At 37.5% G+C, this 27,726-nt stretch overlaps 2 pseudogenes; both read right to left on the bottom strand.

Moving 5' to 3' along the window:
- Positions 1 to 3,939: 3,939 nt before the first annotated feature.
- Positions 3,940 to 4,126, bottom strand: LOC129251148 (U2 spliceosomal RNA; annotated as a pseudogene).
- Positions 4,127 to 4,714: 588 nt separating this feature from the next.
- LOC129251156 (U2 spliceosomal RNA) lies at positions 4,715 to 4,901 on the bottom strand (annotated as a pseudogene).
- Between the last annotated feature and the right edge of the window lie 22,825 nt (positions 4,902 to 27,726).

The raw sequence follows: 27,726 nt of genomic DNA, 5'->3' as shown, positions 1-27,726 counted from the left end.
CAAGGTCTTGACGCCATAAACGCCTGTAACAAATTGAAATGGAAAACTAAGGAGCCATTGAATATGTTTCTGGTTACATTTGATCCAAAAGAAGACGTCAAAAAAGTATACAACATTAAGCATATCCTCCATTCAATTGTTAAGGTTGAGCCAGTCAAACTGTCAAACCTAATCCCACAGTGTAAAATTTGTCAAGCATTTGGGCATACGAAAAACTATTGCGGTAAAGAGCCAAGATGTGTAAAATGTAGTGGAAAGCATAGTACAATAGACTGCAAGAAACTGTCAGACCAAAAACCAAAATGTTGCAATTGCGGTCAAGACCACCCTGCAAATTATCGGGGATGTGTTGTTGCTAAAGAACTACAAAAAATTCGCGATAAGAAGAACTTAAAACCAACAATACAAAATAACCGTGCTGAAAGTACTGGCACTACAAATGGTGTTACCCAAAGCAATGGAGCCAATACTTTGAAGGCAAAGAAACTATCTTTCGCTGAAGTAACAAAAGAAACTGTAAAAAGCATAAAACCAAATGTCAAAGCAAGTAATGATGAAATTCTAGCTCAGATACTTAACAAATTAAATAAGCAGGAAGAATTCAACAAAAACCTTCAAAAACGGCTGAGTGAACTTGAACAACAAATCAAATCTCAGTATTAAATAATGGTTGACATGTTAAGAATTATGGCATGGAATGCGAACGGTTTAAAAAAACACCAAAATGAGCTAGAAGTACTATTAGATTTAGAAAAAATTGACATTTGTCTAATATCTGAGACACACTTCACTAGACAATCCCATATAGAATTTAAATACTACAACGTTTATCATACCGTCCACCCGAGTAATTGTGCAAGAGGTGGTAGTGCCATAATTGTAAAGAAAAACATTGATCAATACGAAGAACCCAATATAAGTGCTGATATTTTTCAAACTACCACTATCACAATTAAAACAAAAAACCAGCCTCTCTCAATCACTGCTATATACTGCCCCCCGAGATACTCTATCTCCTCAGGCAAATTTAAAGAACTTATAAATATGCATAAATTTAAGTTTATAATGGGTGGAGACTTCAACGCGAAAAATACCATCTGGGGGTCGCGCTTAACTACGACAAAAGGACGGGAACTATATAAAGCAGCACAAGAAACGAACTGTGAGTTTCTATCAACAGCTAAACCAACCTACTGGCCGACAGATGTCAACAAAACCCCAGACTTGATCGACTTTTTCTTAGTAAAAAAAATATCACACAACTATGTTCAAATCAGTGAGGGAACTGATCTTAACTCAGATCATTCCCCAATATATCTAACAATCAGCGAAGCAATTGTCGAAAAAGACCAACCACCAACTCTATACAATAAACACACAAATTGGAAATTCTTTAAAGAAGTCATCCAAGGCAATACATACAATAATTCCTCGATCACAACAGAGGAACAACTAGAAGTAGAAGTTTTCAAGTTTACACAAGATATCCAACAAGCAGCGTGGAGTAGCACACCTCTTTTAAAAAAGAAAGTAATCGGATCCAACTATCCCAAAGAAATAAAGCAACTCATAGCAAGGAAAAGACAACTCCGGCGAAAATGGCAACACACACGATTCCCTGGAGATAAGGCCACTCTTAACAAAGCTTCTCAGGAACTAAGACGAGAAATAAATAATTTAAAAAACGAGTCAATGAGTCGATATTTGTCTGAGTTGACAGCTGATAAAAGAAATGACTACTCTCTTTGGAAATGCACAAAATATTTAAAAAGACCAAACTGTCACGTTCCGCCAGTAAAAAATGCAAATGACACCTGGATGAGAAGTGATAAAGATAAAGCTATAACATTTGCAAACCATCTATCCAACACCTTTCAACCGAACGAGAGCCAATCCGATGACTTATATCCCTCCTTAAATCAAGAAACAACTCTAATCCCACATATAACTGTGAGCGAACTGAAAAGAGAAATCAAGCATCTAAAAGACAAAAAGGCACCTGGATTTGATTTAATCACAGCGGAAGTATTAAAGCAACTACCCAACAAAAGTCTAGTAAAATTGGCCAATCTATTCAATTCGTCGATTCGACTCCAGTATGTTCCAAGCCTGTGGAAAGTTGCAGAGATGATTATGATTGCCAAACCAGGAAAGGATCCACATATTGTTTCTTCATACCGCCCAATCTCCTTGTTGCCACAAATTTCTAAACTACTAGAAAAGCTTATTCTAAATCGCTTAAAACCAATAATTGAATTTCGCAACTTGATACCTTCACACCAGTTTGGATTCCGCTGTAAACACTCCACTATAGATCAGGTGCACAGAATTACAGCTGAAATAGAAAAATCGTTCGAAGAGAAAAACATATGCTCAGCAGTCTTCCTGGACGTCGCGCAAGCATTTGACAAGGTTTGGCATGAAGGCCTTATCAACAAATTGAACTCATGCTTGCCACTTCAATATAGTGCATTTATGAAATCGTATATAACTGAACGGTATTTTCGCGTAAAACAAGGGAATGAGTATTCCAAATTGCAGAAAATAAACGCTGGCGTGCCGCAAGGAAGTATCCTTGGACCCCTTCTTTACCTTATATATACGAAAGATATACCAATACCTCCAAGCACTATGATCGCCACCTTTGCTGACGACACAGCAATCCTCGCAACAGGAAAAACCGCCGAAGTAGCTGCAACTAAACTTCAAACTGCTATAAACGCAGTAGAAAAATGGACGAAAATTTGGCGAATAAAATTAAATAGTAACAAATCAATTTATGTGACCTTTACCAATAAAAAAGTAAACCATCACCCAATAATGCTACTAGGCGCTCCAATTCCATACGCAAATACTGCCAAATATCTTGGTATAACCCTCGATGCTAAGCTACGTTGGAAGGAGCATATAAAAATAAAACGAAGCGAACTTAATTTGAAAATATTAAAAATGAACTGGCTCATTGGACGGAATTCAAAACTCTCCATATATAACAAAATAATGATATACAATCAAATTATCAAACCCGTGTGGTCTTATGGCGCTCAAATTTGGGGCTGTGCCAGTCAAAGTAATATTAACATAATTCAACGATTTCAAAATAAAATTATCAAAAATATTGTCAACGCACCTTGGTACGTTCGCACTGCAGATATTCATCGTGACCTCTGCATTCCTACGGTCGCTGAAGTTATTAAAATACAAGCAGCAGCCCACTCTATGAGGCTCCAGAGGCACATTAACGAGGAAGCCAGCAAACTTCTCAACACCGCAGGCCTAACCCGACGACTCCAGCGAAAAAAACCATATGATCTTATCGGTAGTTAATATAAAGAAGAGATTTTAAAATTCTCTTCATAAAAACCCCACATAATTGTTAAAATCGTACTGCTTGTTAGTTTCCCTTAAACTAGTTGTAGTGTCAACAAACATTGTATACTTATATATATATTAGTTAAATGTTTGTAATAAAAAAAAAAAAAAAAAAAAAAAAAAAAATGTGTAATAAAAGTAATCAGCTGTTCTTGAGCCCATTAACGCAACTAAAAATAATTCTCTTTAATTGATCATGCAAAAGCAACACACTTGACATAAAAATAGACATAACTGTATTTTTCCAGTTAAAGAAGATAGTTATGTGAACGAAATATTTGCAGCAGTTAGAAATGTGTACTCTGAATTAATTTATGCAAAAAACTCAGTTTTGGAAAATTTTGAGTTGTGACCCTTTTGTATTTAGGGTGCGAAATGATACGAGTGGTTTATGATAGATAAAATATGATACAAATGCTTTGGTTTCGATGTTGTCAAAAAAAAATACCCAAACCGACCGAAGAAACAGACTTACAAATTTCTTCCATTTTCGTCCACTTGTATTCATATAAAAATGTATGCCTCTTCCCACCAAAGCTAAATGTATTAGTACATTTTTTCTTGTATTTATTCAAGGCTGAAATCCCGGCGGTAATGTAATACCGGGTCAACCCGTGGCAGAGAAGGAGCAAGCCGCCCCTAAAACACTCCGCCCATTTCCAAAAATTAGTTTAACATTTGTTGTCCTCCGATGGAGGATCTATCAGATGTTAAGCTGATAACCACACTACCTAGTCAATACATTTTAAATAATAAACCTTATAAACCTTTTGAGAATTACACGCTCACAAAAAAAAAATTAATGTACGAAATATTTATACCGATTCACTTAAACTGACTTTCAGTATCTAAACCAAAAATAGAAAAGCCAAAAAACTGTTTTCAATAAATAATCAGAAATGTCCTACAATGCAAATTTCAAAAAAAAAAAAAATTTTATTTCTTGTGATTCGAACTAAGAATTTTGGATCGGAAGCTCACATTGCTAGCCGCTCGGCTATCGCGCCATACTGTCAGTGCTGGCCTAAAAGTTATTTAGTTCGTCGCTACGTTTATATGTTGTAATGCGTTTCACTTTTTCCCAAATCACTCCCAACGATTCTAAAGAAGTTTTCACTTCAAAAATTAATGTACGAAATATTTATACCGATTCACTTAAACTGACTTTCAGTATCTAAACCAAAAATAGAAAAGCCAAAAACTGTTTTCAATAAATAATCAGAAATGTCCTACAATGTAAATTTCAAAAAAAAAAAATTCCATTTTCGTCTACATGTATTCACATAAAAATTTATGGCTCTTCCCACCAAAGCTAAATGTATTAGTATATTTTTTCTTGTATTTATTCAAAGCTAAAATCCCGGCGGTAATGCAATACCGGGTCAGCCCGTGGCAGAGAAGGAGCAAGCCGCCCCTAAAACACTCCGCCCATTTCCAAAAATTAGTTTAACATTTGTTGTCCTCCGATGGAGGATCTATCAGATGTTAAGCTGATAACCACACTACCTAGTCAATACATTTTAAATAATAAACCTAATAAACCCTTTTGAGAATTACACGCTCACAAAAATTATTTATATCAACATATAATATAACGCTTCGTAACTAAATAACTTTTAGGCCAACAACGACAGCATGGCGCGGTAGCCGAGCGACTAGCAATGTGAGCTTCCGATCCAAAATCCTCGGTTCGAATCACAAGAAAGAATAAAAGTTATTTTTATTTAGTTCGTCGCTACTTTTATATCAACATATAATATAACGCTTCGTAGCCAAGTAGGTCGCTTTTTTCGTTTCACTTTTCCTCAAATCACTCCCAACGATTCTAAAGAAGTTTTCACTTCAAAAAACTTACTGGTTTTTCCTCCCACTCTTCTATTACTTCCCTTAAGTCATCCCAAGGCAATCTACTATATCCCCATGATATAGCCTTAGAGTTAGCCGTCCACTTCTCTAATGCCTCTTATGATTCCAACTTTCCACCTGAATTTTCCGCTTGACAACTTTCCCAACTCCAATCTAATCGTCCCATTCCTTCAAGATTATCATCTTCTTCTAAGCAATTGGATGCTGATTTAGCTCTACAGGAACTCCATTTCGCTCTCTTAGCTGTTAAAGGTAGAACCCCTGGATTTGATAAAATGTCCTATCCCATTATAAAACATCTCCTTTTGTCTCTTTTATTTCGTCATTTACGTGTAATGGTTGAACAACATCATCTTCTCAACCGGTAATTATCCCATCCTTTGGAAGACTAGTTCCACCGTACCTATCCTAAAGCCTGGCAAACCACAATGCGAAGTAAACAGCTACCATCCTATATCTCTTCTTCCCTGCTTAGGGAAATTAATGGAAAAAATCATTGCTACTGGACTATCATGGTAAGTGCAGGCAAATAAGCTCATCCACCACAATCAAGTTGCCTTCAAGAAGGGACATGGTGCGGTTGATGCTCTCTTATATCTCGATCACTTCGTTTCCGAAGTTCTGTCAAGGAGAAATCATATTTCGCTCCTCTCATTGGATTTTGCCAAGGCTTTTGTATCCTATCCGATGTATACAGGTCGTTTTAAAGCAGCTCGACAAGTGGAAGGTTGGGCCAAGAATCTACAACTTTATTAAATCTTTCCTATCCTCTCGTAAGCTTAGTGTTCTTATTTTCAACGTCCGATCCCCTATGTTTCCCCTAGACAGTGGTACCCCGCAAGGTTCACCCCTATTCGTTATCCTCTTCACTATAGCTTTTTTCGCATTTCCCTAACATTTCCCACCAAATGTATGCAGATGATGTGCTTCTATTTTCTATAATTCCCAATCTAAATGTCGTAATAGCTATCTTCACAGACATCCTATCCAGCATTTCCTCATGGCCCCTTTCTTCAGGCGTTTCAATCTCTCCCAATAAAACTAAACTACAACATATTTGTAAAAACAAAACTGTGATATACCTATGTACCTACGTTTACATTTAACAATACAAATATTACTTGTACAGATAGTCATAAGTTTCTAGGTATAGTATTAGATTCTAAGTATTCCTTTAAACATCACTGTAAATAGGTTAGAGATAAACTTGCAAACGCTCGCTTATCAACTCTGAATTGCTGGTCAACGTTACAAAGGCGCTCCTCTTATCCTCTATCAACTATGGGATAGAAATATATGGCCACCATGCTAAAAATAACATCAAGCTCCTAGCGTCTCCTTACCATACTGCTGTCCGACGATCTGTACGTGCATTTCCTACTTCGCCAATAAAAAACATCTTGGCAGACTCAGGTCTACCATCACTAATCGACAATGTGGGGGACAATATAAGGAAACTTTATCCTAAGCTTGCTCTCACTTCTAATGCTTTGCTACAAAAATTATTTCACTCAGCAGTTGTGCGTGCACGGACTCCTAAGATAGCTTCATCAATTTACAAATGCGCCTCTTTTGATTATTATCTGCACTTAAGATTATTATCAACCAGACATGGCCATCACCCGCCATGGATGCTGAAAAAATGATCTTTTATAAATGACTTAAGTTACATGTAAAAATCGAATACGACATCGGCGGAGTATTGCGCACATTTTTTAGAAATTTCATCTCGCTTTAAAAGCACTAGTTGGCAGCTAATGTTGTTGTTGTTGTTAACAGTAATAGCTGCCCCGCCAGTGTAGGGCATATCACCGGTCATCTTCGTCTAGCTCATCTAAAGGTAGGCCCAGGTGTTTCGACGGGTTGGGTCCAGAGGGAGAGGGGTGTTAGATGAGTCGGTTTTAGAGGGCATTTGAAAAGGTGGTTAGTGTCGTGCGGAGTGCCTTCACATGCCGGACATGTGTTTGGTATGTCCGGGTCGATTCTGGATAAGTAGGAGTTTAACCTGGTACAGTATCCAGAATGTAATTGTGCCAGTGTTACACGTGTCTCACGAGGAAGCTGGAGCTTTTCCTCTGCTATAGGTGGTGGTTGGACTCCGATTACGGCATTCACAGGACGGGAGCTCAAGAAGGTGGTGACGGTCTCCCGATGAATGTCGTTTATTGACTGTCTAAGCACTGTCAAGTTCAGTAGGTTTCGGTCAGTTTTGTCCTAGATTTCGTCAGCGTAGTTTAAGAGGTGTTTCCTGACGTGCCTTGGAGGCGGCTCAGGCTCAAGCAGGTGTCTGCAGGGTTGAAACCTGCGGTAACATCCTAGCCGGAACTGCTTGTTAGCAGTTTGTTATGCTCCATTACTGGGAGCATTTGTGCCCCGTTGTGAAGGTGTTGAACCGGGGACATCAGGAGGCAACCGATCGCTCTCCGAATGGCAGTATTTTGGCATGTCTGTAGCTTTATTCACTGCGTGTCACTAGTTTCAGGCGACCAGACAGGCGCAGCATAGTTCAGAACCGGTCGACCAATTGCCTTAAATGTCGATAGCAACAGTTCTTTGTCTTTGCCCCAAGTGCTGCCGCCAAGTGATTTGAGGACCTTGTTGCGATTTTGGATTTTAGAGGCAATTACGGTTGTGTGCGCTGAGAAGGAGAGCAAACTGTCGAAGGTTACACCCAAAATTTTGGGGTTGTTTACCGTCGGAATTGGTGTGTCGTCGACTTTTACCTTAAGGGACAGCTTGACCTCCTTTGTCCAGGTGGTAAAGTTGTAAAGTCGCCGGGGACTTAGTGGGGAAAAGTTGGAGATTCCTCGCAGTGAAAAAGCGAGAAAGGTCGGTGAGGAAGTTGTTCACTTTGGAACACAGGCCATCGATGTCATTGCCCGACGCCATTATCGTACAGGCGTCAGCGTATAAGGCCAGGGAGACTCCCACTGGTGGTTGGGGGAGCTACGATATGTAGGAGTTGAGCAGCAAGGGAGAAAGGACACCACCCTGCGGTACACCTTGCTTAATCTTCCTCTGCTTTCATGTTTGATCTCGAAAAATCACTGACGAGTGTAGACCGCTCAGGTAGTTTGCGGACCACCTCTTCAGCCCTGGCGGAGTGTCGACTGATAAATATCATCTAGTAGCGTGGAATGGCTGACTGTGTCGAAAGCTTTCTTCAGGTCCAACTACTAGGACAGTCCTCCGACGAAGTGCAATCGTTGAAGGTGATAGCCACCTTGTCGTTGTGCTTCGTCGGGTTCGACAGGGACCTAACGGTGGACCAGAGCTTACTCACCCCAGAGGTGAGGTTACCGGTCTTCAAGCGCTCAACCCAGTTAGTCCGCTTGTGTTGATCTACCAGTTGCCGGATCTCCAAATTGAGATCCCTTATGCGGGGATCCCGGTATCGACCTGGCGTAGGTGATCACGCTCGTTTGCCAGCTGGCTGCTTCGGCTGGGAAATGAGGACGAATGCCCTTGAACTTTTCAGCTGGAATGAAGAGAGCCGCAGCAGCTGTGAGCACCTTGCGGAATGCGCGTTCGCCTGCGCACAGATCGGCGGGGATGGGAAGAGCGGCGAAGGTGTCTTCAGTGAATTCCGTGAAGCCGGCCCAATTAGCTTTTTTAAAGTTAAACTAGGACCGGTTGTTCGCGGAAACAAAGTCGGCAGGTCTCTCAATCGAGACGATAATGGGCAAGTGGTCTGATGCAAGCGATAGCATAGGTCACCACGTTATGCTATTTATCAGACCCGCGCTAGCTTTGCGTGGGAGCGTCGTCGTTCACAGTACTGAATGTCGAATCGTCTACTCGTATCTGCTCTGCCAATTGCTGTCCCCTACGATAGTTTGGCTTGAATGCCAAAGATCGTGATGTGCATTAAAGTCACCTACAACCAATCGGTTTTTGCCTCTGATGAGCGCACCTATATCAGGGTGATATCCTCCCGGGCAGCAGGTGACAGGGGATATATAAACATTAAATATTTCGAGCCCGGAATCGCCTGTCCGGACGCTTATGCCTTGACATTCTAAGTTGCTGTCCTGCGGTCGATGCCTTCATCAATGAGACGATACTGCACTGTGTGGTGGACTATAAACGCTAGGCCACCACCATTGTCTCGCTCACGATCGTGTCTGTGCACGTTATAGCCATCCCTGGTGATCAGAGATGACCTAGCGTGCAACTTTGTTTCTTGGACCGCAGCTATTTTAATACTGTCCCGGCTCATGAAGTCAACTATCTCGTCGACCTTGCTCGTGAGTCCGTTCCAGTTGAATTGCAGAAGCTTGAAACTTCTAGGTAAGGTCGTCGTAACTCGGTGAGGGACGCGTGGGGTTGTCTACGTTGGACCTGCTGCGCAATCCACTGTGGTTGTTGCGGCCTGATGGTGGTGGGCGGCCGCGCCTCCGGGGGCGGTGGTGGGTGCAGAGCTCTGCAGCAGGGGGCAACGTAGGCAGTTGTCCACTCACGGGTGGTGCGCAGGCCGGAACATCTGCGAAAATGGCACCAGCCATTGCAAGAATTGCATTTGACTGATACCAGATTCCGAGGTATTACGGTCTGACAAAGGGAACAGACTGTGCGGGGGACCAAGAGCTGCTGGTTTGTCCCCGCACTGGGGTTGGAGCAGAAGAGAAGGGGATGAGTTAAGTCGGGGGAGTTGTGTTGCTCCGTTAGGCTCCTTACCGTGGAGTTGTGGGTTGTGGTGGCGGTTGGTGGTGCCGGCCTATCAGGGGGAGTAGCAGCCGTGGAGGCATCAGACGCCTGCTGGCGGGAGCAACACGCGGCCACATACCGTGTGGACCACTCCCTATGAGTCTTAAGGCCTGAACAGGTCTTAAAGTGACCCCAGCACTTAGTGCACCTAACCGAGGCGGAGTTCGGGTGGAGCCGCTTATGGCAGACGCAGAAATAGAATACTTCTGGCCCAGGGTTGGATTCAATTCCAGCCCTGAGGAGAAGCATTTGGAGCAAGGTTGCTGCAAGGAGTTGCTCCTGTGACGTAAGGCGTAGGGTGATATGCTGTTCACTAGACAGGGCTAGTTTACTGGGGCGGCATCCCTTGGTCGGGAAAAACCCGATCATTCCGGTAACGTAGAATCGGCTGCCATGGGAATGGCAGCTAATCTTCACCGATGATTCCAAAGCGAATTACACTTCGCTTGCTGTCATGAAAGAAAATGGAGCGCCTATATCGTATGGACTACTACTTCCGTTTTGTTCAATTTTCACCGCTGAAGCAACAGCAGTTCTCTACGCCATGCAGTATTCTTCAAAATCGAAGGGAAAATATACATCATATGCACAGACAGCATGTCCTGTTTTCAGGCCATAAGGAACTATAATAACTCCAATCACATTATTGGAACCATAAGAAATATCCTGATTTCTCACCCTCATAAAATCAGAATCATGTGGGTACCAGCGCATTCATGCATCAACGGCAATACAATCCCTGATAATACTGCCAAGGATATGAGCATTACTCCTACTATCACAGCAAATCTTATATATATGTAAAAATGATATTTATCGACTTATAAAGCAGCATAGGAAAACCAAACTAGTAGCTGACTGGTTTCACTATAGCCACCATTACTCCAGGATTAATCCTAATCGTACTAAACCAACTTATCTATCATGCCTCCCATCTAACTATACTACGCCATATACTCGCCTACGCATTGGTCACAGTGTAATTACTAATGCATATCTACTGCAAGGGAGGCAACCAAGCCTGGGCCCATTTTGTAATCCTCCAGTCAGTATCCTGCACTTGTTAGAATTTTGACGGTCATGATGCACTATCGCTACTAATTAACCCTTCCGATTCCAACATTTCAAAAATCTATAAATTTCTGAAGGACTCTGATCTTCTACGACGTACATATATATAATATACCTACGACGTTTATTTAGCAATTCTATTGTTATTTAAGCTTTTAAATAAAATATAGCTTAAAAAAACTAAAAAACACGCTTTTATTGCCAATCGAACTAAAAAGTAGAAAATAAATTTTAATGACAAAGGGACCTATAATGAAGTAATAGCAAATCGAAGGATCAGTCATAGTCAACTACCTCAGAACAGAATTATAACAAAAATTAAGATACAAATAGAGTAATTCAAATAAGAGTTAAAAGCGTGGGATGCTTGATATAGTAAATATTACAATCATTCTATTGGCAACTACCTATGTACAGAGGGTTATGAAAGTGAAGCAAAATGCATCCCACGCTTTTAACTCTAATTTGAATTACTCTATTTGTATCTTAATTTTTGTTATAATTCTGTTCTGAGGTAGTTGACTATGGCTGATCCTTCGATTTGCTATTACTTCATTATAGGTCCCTTTGTCATTAAAATTTATTTTCTACTTTTTAGTTCGATTAGCAATAAAAGCGTGTTTTTTAGCTTTTTTTTAACTATTATTTATTTTTAGTATATGTAGGTGTTTACGAGTAATACAACCGCACACTAAATACTAACCTCAATGGTGGTGTGGAAACTAAAAATTCCCAATTTTTGATTAAAAAAATATCCAATTCATGTTTCTACCGGTATGGCAATATTGGCAAATGCTATAAAAAATGCACATTTTTCAGCGCTCTCACGAGAAAAAGAGTTTCCCATCTAGTCATCTATGTTGTGTGCTCCGAGTCGATCAGATTTTTAGAAGCCAGTGAAAATTAAGCTCAAAGATTCCGTTACAGTCATTCATACATACAACCCGAGCTAATAAAAGTGTGTTAAAAAAATAAAATATTAATCCTGGCAATCCTAATAAGGATAATGGAAAATTTATCTCACATGTCTCACACTGCACTCGTTCTTCGTGGCTATTTCGCCAAAACTTCCACGCATATCGTTCCGCAACCACCGTATTCGCCTGATTTGGCTCCGTGTGACTTCTGGCTATTCCCAAAACTCAAGAGACCACTACCGGAAACGGACTATTTGGCATGTTTCGGGGATTGGAAACCTCGTTGGCATAAGTGTATTTCATCGAGAGGGCATTATTTTGAAGGGGATGAAATTGATTTACAAGAATAAATGACGATTTTTCATTTTACAACCAAATTCACCTTACTTTTTGCCCACAGGTAAAAAAAGAAAATATTAATCCTGGCAATCCCAATAAGGATAATGGAAAATTTTTATCAAATTATTGCATTGTCATCGGTCGTTGATAGGTGTGCAAAATTTCAAGTCGATCAGATGTTTAGAAGCCAGTGAAAATTAAGCTCAAAGATTCCGTTACATACATACATACATACATACATACAACCCGTCCTAATAAAAGTGTGTTAAAAAGATTCAAAGATTCAAATTCACCTTACTTTTTGCCCACAGGTAAAAAAAGAAAATATTAATCCTGGCAATCCCAATAAGGATAATGGAAAACTTTTATCAAATTATTGCATTGTCATCGGTCCTTGATAGGTGTGCAAAATTTCAAGTCGATCAGATGTTTAGAAGCCAGTGAAAATTAAGCTCAAAGATTCCGTTACATACATACATATGTACATACATACATATATACATACAACCCGACCTAATAAAAGTGTGTTAAAAAAAGATTCAAAGATTCAAATTCACCTTACTTTTTGCCCACAGGTAAAAAAAGAAAATATTAATCCTGGCAATCCCAATAAGGATAATGGAAAACTTTTATCAAATTATTGCATTGTCATCGGTCCTTGATAGGTGTGCAAAATTTCAAGTCGATCAGATGTTTAGAAGCCAGTGAAAATTAAGCTCAAAGATTCCGTTACATACATACATACATACATACATACATACATACAACCCGACCTAATAAAAGTGTGTTAAAAAAAGATTCAAAGATTCAAATTCACCTTACTTTTTGCCCACAGGTAAAAAAAGAAAATATTAATCCTGGCAATCCCAATAAGGATAATGGAAAACTTTTATCAAATTATTGCATTGTCATCGGTCCTTGATAGGTGTGCAAAATTTCAAGTCGATCAGATGTTTAGAAGCCAGTGAAAATTAAGCTCAAAGATTCCGTTACATACATACATACATACATACATACATACATACATACATACAACCCGACCTAATAAAAGTGTGTTAAAAAAAGATTCAAAGATTCAAATTCACCTTACTTTTTGCCCACAGGTAAAAAAAGAAAATATTAATCCTGGCAATCCCAATAAGGATAATGGAAAACTTTTATCAAATTATTGCATTGTCATCGGTCCTTGATAGGTGTGTAAAATTTCAAGTCGATCAGATGTTTAGAAGCCAGTGAAAATTAAGCTCAAAGATTCCGTTACATACATACATACATACATACATATGTACATACATACATACATACATACATACATACAACCCGACCTAATAAAAGTGTGTTAAAAAAAGATTCAAAGATTCAAATTCACCTTACTTTTTGCCCACAGGTAAAAAAAGAAAATATTAATCCTGGCAATCCCAATAAGGATAATGGAAAACTTTTATCAAATTATTGCATTGTCATCGGTCCTTGATAGGTGTGCAAAATTTCAAGTCGATCAGATGTTTAGAAGCCAGTGAAAATTAAGCTCAAAGATTCCGTTACATACATACATACATACATACAACCCGACCTAATAAAAGTGTGTTAAAAAAGATTCAAAGATTCAAATTCACCTTACTTTTTGCCCACAGGTAAAAAAGAAAATATTAATCCTGGCAATCCCAATAAGGATAATGGAAAACTTTTATCAAATTATTGCATTGTCATCGGTCCTTGATAGGTGTGCAAAATTTCAAGTCGATCAGATGTTTAGAAACCAGTGAAAATTAAGCTCAAAGATTCCGTTACATACATACATACAAATTAATTATCTTCACATTGATAATTTAAAAAAAAAATTATTTTTTGCGGAGCAACTCCGTCTTTATTTCACAATTCAAAAATATCAACTAAACTTTACAAAATTTCTTAAAGCTAATTTAACCTATGCATTCCCTCATTCACCTGTTATGCCGCGTGACAATATTCGCGGAATTTCACTTGTTGCCGTTCACACGGTTTATTACATACATAGCGTCAGCGAAAAGATCGAGCAACTGAGGTGGATCAACTTTCAGCGGAAACGCGTGTAGTGAATGAACTTTAAATATAAGTAGCGTTAACTCCTCCCTTCTTAAAAACGATTGTCCTCGATCGTCTTATTAGAAATAGGGTAGGTCATGTAGTCGAAGATTTGAATAACTAACGACGTTTCCTAGTTGGTTATTATTTGTGTTAATTGATGCATCTGGGGATTCGGTAAGGTGCTGGTCCTTAGGTCGACTAATTTGAATGGTTCCGATGGTACTTCTTGGATGATTATTTTTGATGTGGGTTTTATCCAAAATTTGAAGGTTATTATTATTGCTGTGAAGATTATTGCTAGTCCTAGCATTGCGCTCTTATTTATTGTCGAATCTGTTCTTAACAGATTTATTTTTTTCGTGTTGTTAATATGTAGTTCGTTGAGGGCTTCTAATGATAAAATGTTGATGCGTTCCCTTTCTAGCGGTGTTGGCTGTATGATCGCTGGTTCTGCTGTCAACGTAGACATTTCGATATTGGTGAAAGTTTCGTTATTGATGCTCAATGATGTGTTGTGAAACTTGATTAGATAAGTACCAGTAATTTTTCGTTGCTCTTTTTCCGTTTTTAGTGTTCCATTGAAGTCGTTTAGTAAGATTATCCCAGGCTGTATTTCCTCGATTGTTGGTACGTGTTGATTATTACTTATTGTGCAAAATGATTTTCTACTACTTAGTATTTGAGGGATGCAGGTGCTGTTACTAATATTAATTATGTTATTTCTCTCACAAATTTTTATTTCATTGTATTTCATACATTTATTCTTAATTCCATATATTTCATTTTTGTTTTTTAGTATTTCCTCGAAATCAAGTTTAGTAATTTCTTTATTTCTCTTAACTGGTCTTATTATAATATTCTTATAAGTAATATTGTTTGTCAGTGGTATTTTTACCAAATATAAAATTCTTGATTCTTTAGTTATTACATTAACTTTTGCATATTCTAATGCTTCTTCAACTGATGCGAATGGCATCCTTTCTTCTTTTAATTTCATGATTGCTATCTCAATTTCTTTTTTATTCAACAATATTGTATTCATAATTCCAATTTTAGCCCATTGAATGGCGTACTTAATGTTTACTAATTCTTCTTTAATAATTCTTATTCTACTTTCCAGATTCAGAGTTATTTCACTTATTACATAATTGTCTTTTCTTATCGAATTTAGTAGTTGATTTCCTAATGTTGTTAAGTTGTTAATTCTTTCATTGAAAACTTCATTAATTATTACTTGATCATTATTATTTTCCTTTAGTTTGTTTAGATCATTATTCAAAATATCAAAATCTTCGCGGTCAGGAGTACCAGCAATGTACTTCCATGCCGTACCTAATGCATTTATTGCTCTCTTAGTTCTAAATTCCTTTTTAGGTCTTATATTTGAAAGTATTTCTAATGATATATCTATTTGAGATTTGAGGATGGGGTAGAAAAGGTTGTTTATGGGAATGTTCTTGTCGAGGTATGTAAGTATGTCCTTTAGGAAATAGTCGTATTGGTCCAAGTCAATAAGATGTATTATCTTAAATGTTCCTTTCTGTATCTTAGCTTGTCCGTCATGAATCGTTATTATGTGATTTTTTGTGTAATCCAATATTTCCGTGTCCGTTAGACTAGTGGTCGTCAAGATAAGTATGATCAACGTTAGTAGTGTGTACTTGCTATTTACCATGTTGTTTCTATAGAAATCAGAAAATTGTTAGTTTTTGATATCAGGATTATAATTATAACTATTTTGTTTTATGTAAATTTTTATTATTGCCTAATTAATCCTTTATGAATTGTTCTGCCTGATTGAGTGATAACTGTACTATTTTTGTTTTCTTTTACCGTTTCTTCTTTGTATCTACATGAAAGTTTGTTTCCTATTCTTTTGTTGGTTTTTACAAATATAATATCTCCTGGGTTATAGTCTTTAAAAACTCGTCTATTTTTATTGTGATAGTTAAGATCCTTTACTTGTTTTGCTTTCAATCTATTAATATTTTCATTTCTATCTTTTTGTAATTCCAAAGGATTTGTTGATACTCTTCTTCCGAAGAATAACTCGATTGGTTTTTGGTTGGTAGTGGAATGAATTGTGTAGTTGTATTTGTACATGGATTTTTCTAATAAGTCTTGAAATGAGGTATGAATTTTCTCGGCTTTTATGCATCTCATGATTTCTCCTATAGTTGAATGGAATCTTTCTATTTGTCCATTGACAGTACTGGTGTAAGGGGGTGCTCTGAAAACTGCTATATTAAATTGATCTTCTATCAAATGAGTTATTGGGTGTGATCCCAAAGATTTTTCGTTATCGATGACTATTTTTTCGGGGATTCCGTAGTTTAAAAGGATTTCTCTCAAGGGTTGTATTATATCTTGGGTTGCTCAAGAATTTACTATTTTTGCTTGGGCATACTTCGAGAATTTATCTATGGCTGTTAGTATTACTTTTTTGTAAGTATGGTAAATGTCGAGGTGAACTATTTGTCCTGGATATTGAGGAATAGGAGTTGATTGTAATAGTGGTTTCGTAGGATGTCGTTCGTATTTCTGTTCCTTGCATATTTTACACTGTTTAACGATTCTATCGATTTTCGCTTGCATTTGTGGGAAGTAAAAGTTTCTTAGAATTTGTGCTTTATTTTCGCGACCATTTCTGTGAGCGCGTTTGTGTTCTTTAATTATTTCATTATTCTGTTCTGTTTCGTTAGGTAAGTCTTTTACTATGTTTCTTGCGAATCTTACTCTGCAGTTGCTAAAATGGATTGGATAAATTTCTTGGATTTTTCCTAAGGTGTTCTCGTCAGTATGAAGGCCATTAATAACTGAGGGGTTTAGATATCTTTTCAGAAGATTTATTAAGTTTAGTTGGTTGAATTCGGTTTCAGTAATGTTATGCCTATGATAAGTTGGAAATATAATTTGAAATTGATAAGATGACGTTTCTTCTATTTTAAGAAAAATTTGATTCTTGAACACATTTATTGGTTCTTGGGCTATTGGTATCAAATGATGCGAAGAACTAATGTCGCTGTGGATAGTTTCGCTTAGTGAATTATTGTCATTTTCAGAATTTGTTAGATGGTTGATTTGGGGTAGTCTGGATAGGGCATCTGCTACGACGTTTGCCTTTCCTGGTTTGTAGTATAATTCATAATTATACTCTTCAAGGATGGTCTTCCATCGCTTCATTTTATTGTTATTGTTTTTATTGCTGAGGGCGTAAGTTAAAGGCTGATGGTCCGTAAAGATTTGAACTTTTCGTGACCCATAGAGATAATTACGTAAATTGTTTAGTGACCAGATGATGGCTAACATCTCTTTCTCGTTGGTAGCGTAGTGCTCTTCTGTTTCGCTTAATGTACGAGATATGAAAACGATGGGCCTGTCATTTTGAGATAGGACTGCTCCTATTGCATAGTTAGATGCATCTGTGGTTAGTTGGAAGGGTTTTGTAAAATCGGGATAGTTTAGTATTATATCTTCTGTAGTCAAAGAAAGTTTGATTTTGTCGAATGCACTTAAGGCTTCTTCATTTAATGTGATTTGAATATTTTTGGATCGATTTTTGGACACACGTCCATCCTCCCCTCTTAAAAGGGCTGTCAGGGGTTTCGCAAGCTTCGCATAATCCCTAATGAAGCGGCGATAAAAACCAGACAGACCTAAAAATGATCTTAAGTCTTTCAAGGTTTTGGGGGCTGGAAAATTTATTATTGACTCTACTTTTTTGGGGTTTGTTTTGAGACCGTTTTCCGAAATAATAAAACCTAAAAATTCTACTTCTGTCTTTAAGAATTCACATTTGTCAAGCTGAATTTTTAAATTTGCTTGTTTCAAGGTATCAAAAATTGTTTTAATATCATTAAAATGGGTTTCTTGGTCTTTACTGAATATCACAACGTCATCGATGTAAACATAACATCGTTTCCCTATGTGATCCCTTAAAATGTCGTCAAGAGGTCTTTGGAAAATAGAAGGAGCATTCTTGAGACCGAAAGGTAATCGGGTGAATTCATATTTCCCATTGTTCACCGAAAAGGCTGTCTTCTCTATATCTGATTCTTTTAAAGGAATCTGATGGAAGCCGCTCTTTAGATCGAGTACTGAAAAGAATTTATTCTTTCCAAGTTCTGAAAGTACTCCATTTATTTCGGGTATAGGATATTTATCTGCTATTGTTACTGAGTTTAGTTTCCTATAGTCTATCACCATTCGGTATTTTTTCTCTCCTGACGCATCTAATTTTTTTGGTACTACCCATACAGGCGAGTTATATGGAGACCTAGATGGTCGAATAATACCGTCGCGGAGATATTCTTCAATTTGTTTTTCGACATGGTCTTTGAGACACATCGGATAGGGATAGTTTTTTGTATATACTGGGGTTCCTGATGTTGTTTTGATTTCACCTTTTACATTGGTTGTAAACGTCAGTTTTTCGTCTGGATCGCTAAATAAAGATTTGTAGTTTTCTGTTAATTTTCTCAGCATTGAGTTTTGGATTGGGGTCAAATGCTCTGACCGTATATTGATTGAATTCACATCTTGTGAAATCTGTTGCTTTAGTTTTATTCTTAAACAGTTTTTAATAGTCATATAATTGTCTTTGGTGTGTATTATTGCACCTAATTCTTTTAAAGAGTCGTTTCCTATGATGGCGTGAAATGATTTTAAACTGGGTAGAATAAAAAATTTTATATTGGATTCTTTTAAGTTAAAGAGGTTTGCAAATGTGTGGTGGGTAACATCGATATATCCTCCTACTGAATTGGCTTTAAAAGGGGTTTCATTTCTAATTTTCGTTTTTACTAAACGAGGCTGAACGTAGTTCTTGTTAGAACCAGTATCTATCAAGATTTTTATTATCTCTCCATCGCTCGTTTTGCTCTCAATGTATGGCAACGAAGAGACATTCATTCTAAAAAATGAATGTCTGTAAAATCAACGTCCTGAAATTGGTTCTTGAAATCGGGTTGGTCGTCTTCTTCTATGTTATAGTTCCTGATAGGGTCGACGTATTCGGGTAATGTTAGAGTGTCTTCGTAGTATGGCGTGTTGGTTACATCTTCGTAATGTGTTTCTATATTAAAATTGCGTTGACGTTTATCTTGTATTGGTGGTTGCATTGTTGTTGGTCTTTTTCCTTGAAAATTTCGATTCGATGGTGGCCGATTCATATAGTTTACTCTTCTTGTTTGTAGACTCCGGTCTACTTCCATAGGCTCTGGTTTTTGCTGGGGTTTTGGTGGAAAATTTCGAGGTGGTACGAATTGTGGACGATTATTATTGTTTTGGTTAAAGAAGGGTCTTTGGAAATTATTATTATGGATAGCATTATTTTGGGGTTGCGGGATGTACGCTAACTGAGGGTAAAATGTTTGTTGTCTTTGTGGGGTTGGCTGGTTGAATCTTCTTGGTGGCACTGGTGGTGCTTGGTTCTGAAAACTTTTTCTATTGTGGTTATTACAAGCGTAGTTCGTACGGTAATTTTGGTTTTCGAGTTTTAAACACAGGTGGAGTGCTTGAGGTAAGTCAACAGGTTCTCGCATTCCGAGAAGGCGTGGAAGGTCTCCTCTTAGTCCACGTATGAACGTGTCGAGGGCCTTATCCCTATAAGTTTGTGTAAGGAGGCAGGTTGCTTCATGAGATATGTCCATAAGTCCTATTTTATTTAGTATTAGGGATAGATGTTTGTAAACTGTTTGGTAGTATTCTTGTATAGATTGATTGCCTTGTACGAGGGTGGTCATTTGATATTCTAAGGTTGATATGTCGCGTTTATCCGCGTAATGAAGTGTTAGACATTTAAGTATGGATTTCCAATTTAATGGAGTATTGTATGACTCCAAAATAGCATCAGCTTCACCGATAATTTTATTTCGAATGACACTTAAAATACCATAGAATTTTGGTGTTCCTACAGATGGTTCGTAGATCTTAAGAATTCTTTCTACCGATTTCTTCCTTGAATTAAATTCATCTTCTTTTCCTGAAAATTCCCTTATAGACCTGACAATGTCCGGTATTTTGTCTAGTTCGTTTAAATTATTAAGATGTTCGGGATTAATTATTTGGTCCGTCCCTATGTCTTCTCTGTTCGTGTTTCTAAGAACGTTCGTTACAATATTAGTAATAAATTCACTGAGTCCGGGTATAGTATTGGGATTTGGTGGGATTGGTATGTTTGGTGCGTTAAGGACTGGGGGCCTAATGAGATTGTTTGGGTTACTCATTTTATATATGTATATAAATTTAACAAGGTTTTATAAAAAATTAATTTAACTGTTTACTTTTTTTCTTAAATTTTCTTAAACTTTTCTCAAATATTTTCTGTATTCACTTTTATTTACTATTCTTTGTTTATTTCTCTGGAAATTAATATTATTTACCTATAATTTACTTTACTTTCAAATATTCCTTTAATTTTTTTAATTATATTTTGTTTTTACAATATTTTCACTTTCACTTTCTTAATTTATATAAAATCCGCAGTAATTATTATTCTTTGTTAATTTTTCTTTCTCTGGAAATTAGTTTTATTTTCCTCTAATTTACTTTACTTTCAAATATTTCTTTAATCTTTGTTTTTATTATATTTATTTTTTCACAATATTTTTATTTCTTTTTCACTTTTCTTATTCGCTATCCTAATTTATTTAGAATCCACAATAATTTTTATTCTTTGTTAATTTTTCTTTCTCTAGAAATTAATTTTATTTTCTTCTAGTTTGAAATATTCCTTTAAAATTTTTTATTATATTCATTTTTTCACAATATTTTTATTTCTTTTTCACTTTTCTTATTCGCTAAATAAATATATACGTACCGCAATACTCCAACACAGGCTTTCGTAGGGGGTCCTTTTTGCGCTGTCAGCTACTAGGGGTCTACCGAAGTCCTAAATCGTTTGGGTGTCTGCGAACTGGTGCTACAGAACAGCAGTACGGGTGTCCTTGTACAGGAGTTGTTGTGGTTTATTGGAGGTGCGCGGCGAGCTGCTTGAGGTCGTCTTGGCATTGGAAGCTTGAGGTGCGGCGAGCTGCTTAAGGTCGTCTTGGCACTGGAAGCTTGAGGTGCGGCGAGCTGCTTAAGGTCGTCTTAGGCACTTTTAAAACTGGAAGCTTGAGGTGCGGCGAGCTGCTTAAGGTCGTCTTAGGCACCGAATTCCTCCAACCACGTTGGGCGCCAATTAATTATCTTCACATTGATAATTTAAAAAAAAATTTATTTTTTGCGGAGCAACTCCGTATTTATTTCACAATTGAAAAATATCAACTAAACTTTACAAAATTTCTTAAAGCTAATTTACACGTGTTTCCGCTGAAAGTTGATCCACCTCAGTTGCTCGATCTTTTCGCTGACGCTATGTATGTAATAAACCGTGTGAACGGCAACAAGCAAAATTCCGCGAATATGGTCACGCGGCATAACAGGTGAATGAGGGAATGCATAGGTTAAATTAGCTTTAAGAAATTTTGTAAAGTTTAGTTTATAATTTACAGTTGTGAAATAAATACGGAGTTGCTCCGCAAGAAATTATTTTTTTAAAGTTATCAATGTGAAGATAATTAATTTGTACAACACACCTACACAGGCCTTGAAGCAGAATTGTTTTTGCATTTATTAGGAAGAAATTCGTTCACTAGTGCGTATGCACATACATATGTATATATATTTGATTTCTGGTTGGAATTTGATGTGCTGTGACGAGTGAATAAATACATAAGTCAAGGTCATTTGGGCATACATGGATATGTACGTATGAAAGGAAGATGTTGTTGTTGTCTTGTGCATTATTGTTTCCATATACAAATGTACATGCACATATACATACTATATGTATGTAATTTGCCGTCGAATACATCACTACATATTATAAAACAAAGTCGCTTTTTCTGTCCCTATGTCCACGTAATCGCTTAAATCTTTAAAACTACGCAACGGATTTTGATGCGGTTTTTTTTTAAAGATAGATTGATTGAAGAGGAAGGTTTATATCTATATAATGTGAAGAAATATATAAAGGGGGCGTGGCAATCGGTCAAAATGTGGCAAAAAAACATAATTTTTTTGTTTTCACGGCCATAAATCATAGACGAATCAACCAATTAAAATGAAACTTTCTTAGAGTTTAACTTTGAAATATTTACTTTCGTTCTGCATAAAAAAAAAATTGATATATTTGTTATTTAACCAAAATTGTTTAAACAAAAGCAGCTCTTTTTCCAAAAAAAGCTGTTTGTGTGTTTGTTCGCTGTCAACCGAATGAAGCAACAGGCGTTAAGCGATAATCTCACCACACCTCATTAATGTTGAATTACATCGTATGGTGACGTATGTATGTATGTATTTACGAATCGCTCGCATTATTTCATTTCGGACGTATGTACATATGTATCTATGTATGTACTGAATTCCATGTAATTATATGCACATACAATTTTACAGCGAAATAAAACGCTATTTTCACGTTCTATATTAGTAATTCCCACATAATTAACACGTTCCCTGTCTGCTGAGCCATATATGGTTCAGGAAACGTGCGCCTGATAAGCACTGATACGTTCCTGAGCCATATGTGCGTCAGGGGGTATATAAACCACATGTGTTTCATGAACGTGCAGAAGCAAAAATGTCCCTCTACGCTCATGGACCATATGTGTTTCAGGTAGAAATACCCTACATCCGTTTTTTTTTTAATTATTAGTATTATATAAAGCTATGACTACAAAAAAACTAATTATTCAAAAAACGCTGTTGGACGTGTCGGTCAATTTTGCATTTTTGTATTGGGACAGGGAACGTGTTAAAATACAGTTTTTGAATAGTTTTTATTGATTCGGAGCGCGTTTAGTTTGCTATCGATTCCATACAATAACATTTTTTGTCATTTACTTTTTACGACAACTAATAGCTTATTTTCGAAGTGATTTCAGCAAATAGGTACATCATTAATCCTTAACCAATTAAATACCTTAAATACATTGTTGTTTTAATATAGATCTATGTATATGACTCTTTACAGCATATAATTGAAAAAAATATTTTTCAAGATATTACATCAGTAATTATCTTTTGTTTCTAAATGGTAAGTATTTACATATTTTTAACTGCGGCACATACTAATAATATGACAATTTGTGGATAGGTAATCATACATATAGAACTGAGTAAATTTTCACAAAAATTATAAAGTCATGGCTGGAAGACGTCGTCGTTCGAACATAGGTCGTAGTACAGTGGATGCCAGAAGACTACGTTCAGCAAGAGATGAAAAATCGTCAACGGAACGTGAGGCTCGCCGCAGTCAGATGCGGGATAGATATAGAGCTGAGAGAGAGAGGGAATCTTCAGTAGAGCGTCAGGTTCGTTGCAGCCGGGATCGAGATAGGCATACGGTTCAGAGGGACAGAGAATCGTCAGCAGAGCGTGAGGCTCGACTCAGTCAGCTTCGGGATAGATATAGAGCTCAGAGAGAGGGAGAATCTTCAAGAGAGCGTGAGCTTCGCCGCACCCGAGATAAGGACAGACATCGAATAAAGAGAGCCAGAGAATCATCAGCACGAGTTACTAATTCATGGGTGAGTAAAGAAAATTCGGCCATGAATTATGATCCTTCGATTTCTTACAAGGACGACCGAATAGTATCAATAGGTACTATGTCAGTAGTGTGTGAACATTGCTTCGCATTGAAATTCAAGGACGAATCGAAAGGTATGTGTTGTTTACAAGGAAAAGTCAAATTAGAAGAAATTCTCCCTCCACCTGAACCACTTCACTCTCTTCTTACGGGTGATCATCAGAAATCTAATTATTTCATGCGCTATATACGCCATTACAATACCGCATTTCAAATAACCTCTTTTAAGAGTAAGCAAGTCGTTGAGCGTGGCTTCATGCCTACATTTAAAATTCAAGGGCAAGTATACCACTTAGCTGGGAGCTTGCTACCACTTCGACCCGATGATCACAAATTCCTGCAAATATATTTTATTGCAGATCCAGATACACAAGCATCTACGAGGTGTTCAAGTGTTGCACGGCCAATTGATAGAGATTTGATTAGATCTCTCCAAGATATGTTACATTCTCATAATTGCTACATACAGTCTTTCAAAACTGCGATTGAGAGTGTTCCAGCAGATACTCCTGACTTTAATGTCGTAATCCATGCAAATAAAGTTCCTGTTGGAGAACACAGAGGACGATACAATGCGCCTTCCACGAGTGAAGTAGCAGTGGTGATAGCCGGACAGCAATTTGACAAAAGAGATATTGTATTGCATAGTCGTGATGATAATTTGCAAAAAATTTCAGAGTTACACAGATCTTATGACAGCTTACAATATCCTTTGATGCTATGTCGTGGAGAAAATAGTTATGCTATTAATATTTCTCAAGTTGACCCAATCGGTGGTACACCTCTGCGTAAAACAGTGTCATGTATGAACTACTATTGCTACCGTATAATGACAAGACGTAATGATTTCAACACTTTGCTTAGATATGGAATGTTAACAAACCAATACTTGGTAGATCAATATGCTAAAATTGAATCTGAGAGATTGGCCTACATCCGTAATAATCAAACTTAATTGAGAGCCGAAAATTACGTTCATCTTCAGGATGCTTTACAGGCGAATGAACACCACAACGGCATTGGGCAGTTGGTTATACTACCTTCATCATTCACAGGTGGACCTCGATATTTACACGAAAAATCGCAAGACGCCATGGCTTACGTCAGAAAGTACGGCAAACCTGATTTATTTATAACTGCAACATGTAACCCAAATTGGTCGGAAATCAGAGAAAATATTAACACCAATTCACCACAAGACAGAGTCTTCCATTTAAAAGTACAGAAAATTCTGCACCTCATTAACAAGTCTCATATATTCGGTCCGCCGCACTGTCATATGTACACAATAGAATGGCAGAAGCGTGGCTTGCCACATGTACACCTGCTGGTGTGGTTAGTGAACAAAATTAGACCAAACCAAATTGACAGGGTTATTTCAGCTGAATTACCGGATAAAGATGAAGATCCTATCCTATACGAAATCGTAAAGAAACATATGGTACACGGCCCTTACGGGACTTTAAACCCGAATTCTCCATGTATGCGAGATTCTAAATGCAGCAAAAAATTTCCGAAGTCGTTCCAAACTCAAACAATTACTAGCGATGATGGATACCCCAAATATCGTCGACGATCGCCAGAAGGGGGTGGGCAAATTGCTACCGTCCGAAACATTGATATTGACAACCGATGGATCGTTCCCTATAATCCGCTCCTTTTGAAAATTTTTGATGCCCACATTAACGTGGAGTTGTGCAATTCAATAAAGTCAATCCAATATGTTACTAAGTACATTAATAAAGGCAGTGATCAAGCCACTTTCAGCATACAATCACCAAATGAAGTGGAAATATATCAGTCTGGACGTTACATCTGCAGCTCTGAAGCTGTATGGAGGATTTTATCATTCGAAGTGCACGACCGGTCTCCCACAATTGTCCACCTTGCAGTTCATTTAGAAAATGGACAAAGGGTATATTTCACTGAGAACAATATACAAGAAGTTATTAATAACCCGCCGGATACAACATTGACAGCATTTTTCAAGTTATGTGCTCAAGATGATTTCGCGAAAACACTGACATATGACAGAGTTCCAAGTTACTATACATGGAACCAGAGTTCTAAAGCTTTTCAACGGCGAAAACAAGGTACTGCGGTTGATGGTTTCCCCGGAGTAAAAAAAACGGATGCTCTTGGCAGAGTCTATGTGATTCATCCCAACAACAGCGAATGCTTTTATCTGAGAATGTTACTTCATATTGTAAAAGGCCCGACATCCTTTGCTCACCTAAGAACTTTACAAGGTGTTGTTTACAATACTTATCAAGCAGCATGCAAAGCTATGGGGCTCTTGGAAGACGATTCTCACTGGGAAAATACATTATCAGAAGCAGCTGTTTGTAGTTCAGCTACATCATTAAGATATTTATTTGCCGTCATAGTAGTGTTTTGTCAAGTAACTGATTCTGTTAGTCTATGGAATAAATTTCAAGAAAATATGGCCAGTGATATTCTGATTCGGCGACGGCAAGAGTCAAACTCTGTTGATGTACAATATGACCAAAACATATTTGACGAAGCATTATTTGAATTAAACAAAATAGTCCAATTACTTTCGGGTAAAACGATCAAGGATTTTGGGCTGCCGATGCCAGCTAATACTACTGATTTAACTAATAGTGCCGAGTACACAAGAGAAACATCATACGATCAAACGAGACTTTTACAAAATATAGCTCAAGATGAGCCACGATTAAACATCGATCAGAAAAAAGTATTCACTGCATTACTATCAACAATTGATAACAATGAAGGGAAATTGTTTTTCCTTGATGCCCCAGGAGGCACAGGAAAAACATTTTTAATCAATCTGCTTTTAAAAAAAGTGAGATCTACCGGAAAAATTGCGTTAGCTGTTGCGTCATCCGGCATTGCCGCTACTCTTTTGGAAGGAGGCCGAACCGCACACTCTACATTCAAGCTCCCGCTGAAAATCGCAACCGATGATGATAACAGCGTCTGTAGTGTTTCTAGACAGAGCAATACAGGAAAATTGATGCGTGACTGCTCATTAATAGTCTGGGACGAAGCTACCATGTCAAACAAGACGTCTGTGGAAGCACTGGATAGGACAATGCGCGATTTGCGCAACAAAAATTCACCTATGGGTGGATGTACAATTCTGTTCTCAGGAGATTTCCGTCAAATCCTACCAGTTGTGACTCGAGGAACACGTGCTGACGAAATAAATGCTTCGCTAAAAAGATCCCACCTTTGGTCGCATGTCAATAAATTAGATCTTAAAACTAATATTAGGGTTTCGTCATCTTCACGTGAGAACAGGCTATTTCCAGAGATGCTACTAAAAGTTGGCAATGGAGAATTAATACAAAGTGAGGGAAGGATTAACCTAGAAAACCTTTGTGTTTTGATAGACAACATCCAAGAGTTAGTCAACAATGTCTATCCTGACATTGATAACATAAGTTATAAGACAATATCTTGGTTTAAAGAAAGAGCTATTCTGTCACCAACTAACGAACAAGTAGATAAAGTAAATAACTTGGTTATTTCAAAGATTGATGCGCCGACGAAAATATACTACTCGGTCGATACTGTTCTCGATTTGGAAGAAGCTGTTCAATTTCCTACAGAATTTCTAAATTCTTTGAACCCGTCTGGACTCCCTCCTCACAAAATGGAACTGAAAATAGGTTGTCCTGTTATTTTATTAAGAAACCTAAGTCCACCTAAACTTTGCAATGGCACGCGTTTGCTGGTAAAATCACTGAAAACTTTCATAATAGA

Source organism: Anastrepha obliqua, unplaced genomic scaffold (assembly GCF_027943255.1).
Source record: "Anastrepha obliqua isolate idAnaObli1 unplaced genomic scaffold, idAnaObli1_1.0 ptg000005lb, whole genome shotgun sequence".
NCBI classification, from domain to species: domain Eukaryota; kingdom Metazoa; phylum Arthropoda; class Insecta; order Diptera; family Tephritidae; genus Anastrepha; species Anastrepha obliqua.
The sequence above is the reverse complement of the archived record's forward strand: the minus strand, read 5'-3'. Positions and strand labels throughout refer to the sequence as shown.